This window comes from Cupressus sempervirens, chromosome 5 (genome assembly GCF_028749045.1).
Source record: "Cupressus sempervirens isolate cs-2001-9-10 chromosome 5, ASM2874904v1, whole genome shotgun sequence".
Lineage (NCBI taxonomy): Eukaryota > Viridiplantae > Streptophyta > Pinopsida > Cupressales > Cupressaceae > Cupressus > Cupressus sempervirens.
Genome location: NC_143122.1, coordinates 584455160 through 584462532, shown reverse-complemented (window position 1 = coordinate 584462532; position 7373 = coordinate 584455160). Strand labels below are relative to the sequence as shown.

The window sequence follows — 7373 nt, the reverse complement described above, 5'->3', positions numbered from 1 at the left end:
ACATATAAAATAGTAATTTTAAATGATTTTCATTTGATTTGTTAAATAATTTTTGTTAAAAGTTCATTTCAAGTTTTGAAATTTTATCAAGAGTTCATACATATTTGAAAATGATTTTTAAAAATAGTTTTAAAAAAAAGTTGTTATATACTTAATGTTTTTGAATTTGAAATTTAGAAATAAATGTATTATATTTGAAAATGATTTTTAAAAATAGTTTTAAAAAAAAGCTGTTATATACTTAATATTTTTGAATTTGAAATTTAGAAATAAATGTATTTCTAAAAGTTAATGACTTTTTAAAATAAAACTTAACAATTAAAATAAATGAATTTCTCTTTTAATAAGTTTGAATTCAAACTTTCAATATCCTCTAAACAATAAACAATAAAAGATAATATATTATTGAAAGCTTATTCAATTTGTTAAAGAGACAATATGATTTCATAATATTTTGGATAATGATAATTTTAATATTTAGCAAGAAAATATAGTCATAATTTGTAGCCACTTGATTCCTTAAAGATTAATATTGCTAGCTTTATTTTTATTGTCATTACTATTTAGTAATTCATAGAAAAAAATTTAATTATCATTATATAAAAAAGTAATGACATTTAATTTCAATATTTCTATTGAGTATTTTTTCACTAAATGAGGCTTAAGTTAGTGGAAATAATTAATTATTCTAGATTTTGTACTTTTTTAGTAAGTGTATATATTTCTATTATTTCTTGACTTGATATTATGGTCTTTAAGTTGAGAACTTTTTTAGTAAGTGAATATATATCTATTTCGCTGACTTGGTATTATGGTCTTTAAGTTGATTTTATAATGTTTCTATCATTTAAACATTTTAAAATATTTATTATTTTTAGATACTGCTCTTTTAATAGTTAGCATGAAAACAAGAGAATATTGCTAAATATTTTTATAGTAGGCTTATGTTTGTATTTTTGCATAGTTACTTAACTTTCATAAGATTTGTTAAAAGGATAATGTGTAACATGAAGTAAGCTCTAAGAAATTGATTAGAAGAGGCGATAAAAAAAACTTCTAAAAATATACTAAAATCTACAAATTACATATTAAAAATATTATTCCATGTCTTATAAGAAGGATATCTCATCCAAAATGTCACACTGTAATCTAAAAACACAAAAAAAAATCATGAACTTTTTTATTTAGAAAAGCCAATTCAATCAATAAAGGCATAATAATCATTCCTCACAAAAGAAATAAGAATTATGAAAAAAAATAATCTAGTCAATAAAATGATTAAATCTTTCCAATGTAAACTAAATTTGGCCAGTAGGGGAGAGGACCTAGTACTTGAACAACCTAACTTTGCACTTATCAAAATCTTATGTGAAAATTTCAAGTCGCTCCCATTCTTTGATAGAAGTGTACTTGGCAGGTCGCCTACAAGTCCAAATCACCCATTATGATGCAACATTAACATTTTTTTACCAAATTGTCCAAAATAGCCCAACTAGAAAGTGAGACCAATGGTCATGCATAAAGGGGACCCATACTTGAATAGATGATGTGGCATCACATCATTGGTTAATTTTTATAACTAAGGGTACATTTTATTCAATTTTGGTTAGTAAACATTGTGCTAACAACTTTAAAGTGTCTAGTATTGGTACAATATTGTCAAAAAAATGGACATTAAGTCAATGAGTGTAGGTATCAAGTCAACAACTCCTATCACAACTATTGGAACACATTCAAGTACTAGGTCCTCTCCCCTAGAATTTGCTTGTCTGTACTCTATTTAACAACGCCTAGAAGCTAGAAGCTCAAATACATGTACAAAAATGGAGAAAGCTTTAGCAAGACTATGATTGTAGCTATTACTTTTCAGAAGATCACAAGAAATTGTGGTTATCCATAAAAAACCTAATTATTTTTACAGCTAGGTGAACAAATATGTGTTTGACCTTGAACATACAGTGACACAAATGTATATTTCTAACAAAGCCCAAACTTCCTATTTTTAATAAATTTATTTAAATAATAAGAATTTAGTCATGTAGTTAGCCATTGGATAATATTTCCTAAATAATATATAATTGCACAGATGCTACATTTTTCCTCTATAACAATAGAGTTTAAAGAAATAAGTTTAATGCATATATTTGCATGGGAAGATAGCTTTTATATCATTAGATTTGAAATTTTTTTCATTTAAAAAGCTAATTTTCGCTCTCTTTGAGGGGTGTCCAAATCTCATTGGGAATGGATCCTTATAATTTTGACTATAGAATAGAGGTATATTGGTTTTAGTAATGGACATGTCTTTAATTTAATGGTTTAAAAATGAGTTAATATATAATTTATATTTTAAATATGATAGATGGAATTGAATTTTTTTAATTTAATTTTTATTTAAAAGTGAATGATGAAAATTTAAATGTTTCGATATATCTATAAATATTTTAAATATCGAGAATATGTAGCTAATAGTGTAATTGAATAGATTCTTTTTTAATCATATAGTTAATATCTAAAAGGAGGATTAAGATTAAATTAAAGTTTTAGGTCATTGTTACAATTTACATGATAGTTAGCGCTTGGATTATTGACATAGTTAGGCTTAGCATCATTCTTAGGTAACAAAAATAGTTGAAATTAGGGTTATGGTTAGTCTAAGTGTTAGAATCAGGGTTATGCTTTACATTTTTTTTTCTGAGGGTTAGGGTTAGGACTATGGTTAGGGTTGGGCATTATGGTTATGGTTATGGCTATAATTATGATTAGCTATTATAATTTACCTAAATTTATGGATAAGGTTAGTATTTGGATTAGGTTTAGGGTAAGGATTAGGGTTCATATTATATTTCTATTTAGAGTTTACATTATTGATAGTGCTAGGGTTTGGGCTATGGCAAGCTACGTCGGTTATGATTAGGGTTAGAATAATGGGTAGGGTAAAAGTTAAGGGTTATGGTCAAGAATATGGTGAATGTTAACATTTACTTAGAGTTTAGGTCTATGGTGAGGATTTGGCTTGATAATAGTATTGGGGTTACAATTTTTGTTAGGATTGTAGCTAGGGATTAGGGTTAGGATTGAGATTATAGTTTACATAATGGTTAGGGAAAAGGTTTGAAGCATGATCAAATTAAGGGTTATGATTTATGGTCAAGGTGACAATTTACATCTTGGGGAGGGTGTGGGTTAGGATTATGATTATGTATTACTTAATGGTTAGGGCCAGGGTTTTGGTCATGGCTAAGGTGATCGTTAGGATTACAATTAGGGTTTATAGTTAAGGTCATAGTTTACAACATGGTTAGACTTTGTGTTAGTGATATAGTTAGGCTTAATGCCACTCCTAGGTTAGATAAATGGTTAGGTTTAGACATAGTGTTAGGGTTGGATTTAGGCTAAGACTTAGTGTTAGGATTAGGGTTAGGGTTAGAGTGAACATTATGATTTTATTTAGAATATAGGGTTATAGTTAAATCATGCTTAGTGTGAGGGTTTACATAATATTTTTGGGTTAAGTATTAGATTAGGGTTTCACTTGTATAGTTAGGGTTAAGATTATGATTATGCTTAGGATTGGGATTATGGTTATAGTGAGAATTTATATAATATGGGTACAATTAGGGTTTTTGATATGGTTAGTCATGATATTTAGGATTAGGTTTAAGGTTAGGTTTATAGGTATGGTTTGAATTATGGTGAGAGTAGTAATATCTGCATGCCCCTTAATCCTCAATTTTCCTTTCACCATAGTTTGAACCGCTTCAATGTTTGACTTAGGCCCCATAAATTTTTCCACAAGTATTAGTTCCATCAAATAAATTGAGCACTCCACTAGGTCATCAAGGATGTGGATTTCATATATACTTACGATTTTGAAAGTTCTTTTTGCACGTGATGGGTGGGAAAGAAGACTTACTAGTTGATTTGACCCCAAAAAGACACAAACATTTCTAGGCTGCCCAAGGAGCATTATGTGACAAAATTGCCTCCCCTACAACATCAATTGAGGATCCCCACGCACTGTGAGGGGGTCACCCTAGCCCCATTTTTTTCCTCATATTCACTTGCAACACCTCGTGAATCTCTCAACTCACTAGAATCCTTGCCACTATGCACATGACCATCCTACTTGTATTCAGCTGTAGAGGTGCAACACTCGCCATTTTGCAGGTTTTTGCTTGTTCCAAAATTCAAATTCACCATCTAAAATTTTTTAATAGGGTGCCACATTGTCTATCTAGTTGATATACATTTATTTTATTAATAACTAAATATAAGATCAAATATACATTTTAAATTTTTTAAATGGATTAAATATCACCATCAAATATCCCCAATATTTTAAATAATTAGATTTAAAACATTAAGAAAACAATCAATTTTTACATTAGTTGATAGTGATAATTTAGGGCCCATTTGGTTGCTGGAATAGAAATAGGATAATTGGAATTAGAAATGTATTCTATGTTTGGTACCCCAAATCGGAATAGGGAATAAGCATACATATTCCAATGTTGCCCCAAAAATGAGTATATATTCATTCCAAAAAATAGTTATTATTGAAATATGTCATTCCTATTCCCAAGCTGAATTATTTTTTTATCATTTTTAAATCTATTTGTTTGGAAAATGAAATAAATTATATTTCTCATTAACTTCAATGAATAAAATTAAAATGAAAATAAATTAATCTTTTTATCATTATTGAAAAATTAACCAAAAAACAATAAATTAAAACAAAAAAAATTAAGGGAAATATTTTTAAAAATACAAAACTTAACCTTATTCATATTCCATTTTTGTACAACCAAACAATGAATTAACATATTTCCAATCGATTTTCAAGTGAACCAAACAGGATTGAAATTGGCCTTTTCTATTCTCATTCTCCATTCCCATTCTCATTCCATTTTTCTATTCTAATTTTCAATTCCTATGCAAGCAACCTTAGAGCCCTTAGAATGTGAAGGCTCGGAGATAAAATCTCACGAAAAGCATTGATTTTATGTTTAGATGGAAATAATATATAGTTAAATATTGGATTTCGTTTCAAACCTGAACTCTAGCCAAGAATCGAAAGAAGACCGCAATAGAATTTCTCCCTCAAGCGAATGGACGATTTTATAACAAGTCCATCACCCAATACATAAGACGGGCCCCTCCTTTTGGCAAGCCAACGCACTATGATAAGACCGGCAGATGTGAAGTAAAAGACATCAGCATCTAGATTGGGGCCACCTTTAAATTATTTAAAACTTTACTTACGAATCAAAAATCTAAATATGTGATGTTTAAGCGGTCCCCTAGACTGGTGGTTCGGTTGGGTCCTCGATGAGGAACACAAGTATTCAGACAACGCCCAACAACAAAGATATCAAGTGTGAATATTTTCTTTCAACGAATATGGCCTCAGAAATCAGAGTGGATCTCTTCCCTCTCGTACGAATCCTCAACGATGGAACCATCCGGCGCTTCATGTGTACCGACACTGTGCCTCCTGAGAACAGCGGAGTGCCCGTGGCCTCACACGACATAACTCTGGACGCAACAAAGGGAGTTTACGTCAGGGTGTATGTTCCAACTACCACCTTCCAAGGAGAAAAGCTACCGGTGGTGGTTTACATTCACGGCGGGGGCTTCATCATTGAATCGGCCGCTTCACCGACATACAACAACTATCTCAATCTCCTGGCGAAACAAGCCGAAGTGATATGCGTGTCTGTGAACTACAGGCAGGTTCCAGAGCACCGTCTCCCCGTACCCTACGAGGACTGCTTCAGCGCTCTCGAATGGCTCGACTCGGAAACCCTAATTCCTTGTGTTGACACCAAAGCAGACTTTGGCAGGTGCTTTGTGGCCGGGGACAGCGCGGGGGGCAATATTGTACACCAATTAGGGATTCTGGCCTCTCACAAAAGCTGGCAGCATTTGTGCATCCTAGGTGCCGTGTTAATACACCCCTTCTTTGACGGTGAAGACAAGATCGTCGAATCCCAATCCATTGCTAGTCTTGCGGATGGTATTTGGAAGTTGTCTTTGCCCGATGGGGCGGATAAAGACCACCCCTTCTGTAACCCCATCGCTCCAACCTCTCCTCCTCTTTCTTCGCTTGTCTACAGGCGTCTGCTGGTTGTTGTCGCGGGCAAGGATTTTCTCAGGCACAGGGCGAAATTATACTACGAAGCGCTCAGGAAGGCGGGGAAAGAGGCGGAATTTATGAACGCTGAGGAGGAAATGCACGTGTTTCATCTCATGGATCTTCAGTGCCCTAATGCTCTGCTGATGATGAAGCGTATTTGTGACTTCATTGCAGCCTCCGCTCCTCGGCCCATTTCTTGTCTATAACTTCCATGTTTTCTTCTTTTTCTTATAAAATCTGCTCTTAGACAAACCAATATCTCCTATGGCGTTTTTTTTTTTAGTTTTCTTTTTCTCTAAATGTCCCTATTTTCTGGAGGGGTTATTACCATAATAACTTCGGAGTCTATGGATCTGAGATTAGTACATCGATGCTGGACTCGGCAGATCCCAATTCTCTTGGGATACAAATTACAGTGCACCTTCGTTTGGATACTGACTTTAAGGTACATGTTTCAGGCGCGATCCTTTTAGTCTACAAATCATAAAAACAATGCTATTCATGAGGTTTCCTTTTAAGGCATTCGGATGGGAGATTTCGTGTCCCACTGAATTGATGTATTAATTGAAAGGTGTCTTAAAATTACATTGAATTAAATTTGATATTTTAAATATATCGGCATATAAATTGGTGGTATTTTAAATTATATAAAATAAATGTCTTATAGTATACTTATTTAAGATATGTAGAGATATCAATTTAGAGTTATCTTATTTAAAATAATAGATACAGTATTTAAATTAATAGATATAGATAATTATATGTGATGTTTAATTCATTTAGAAAAGTATATAAAGTTTTAAGTATATTTTACAATAGATTCATATTTTATTTCATTTAATTTTTAATAATCACTATGTCTATCTTTATAAATTCCTTCCACTACTGTTGTTAAAAAGTCCTAATAAATGGTAGTGCATATGTACTACTAGCCAAGTCTCAATAAATGGTAGTGCACATGTACTAATAGGGTGTATTAATAGCTGGTCATATTTTAACTTTCTAGGTTGTTGATTGGTCCATTTATGCAAAAGGTACTATCTTTTTGTGAGGGACTATTGGGGAGTGAACATAACAGGGTTTGGAAAACATTTTAAGATGGAAAAGTTTGAAAGGTTTCGCTTTATGCTCTTCGCTCACTTATGTAGTTTCACTAAGTAAATTTTGACATACTGATTAAGAATTCAAGGTGCCTCAAGTTAGCCTGGTGGGTCCTCTCCCTTATATATATATA

The 7373-nt window shown here is 32.0% G+C and overlaps 1 pseudogene across 1 annotated transcript; it reads left to right on the top strand.

Moving 5' to 3' along the window:
- The first annotated feature begins 5276 nt into the window (after positions 1 to 5276).
- LOC149557277 (tuliposide A-converting enzyme 1, chloroplastic pseudogene) lies at positions 5277 to 6752 on the top strand (annotated as a pseudogene). The gene has a single exon (XR_016364862.1). The product of XR_016364862.1 is annotated as a tuliposide A-converting enzyme 1, chloroplastic pseudogene (transcript).
- The last annotated feature ends 621 nt before the right edge of the window (positions 6753 to 7373 follow it).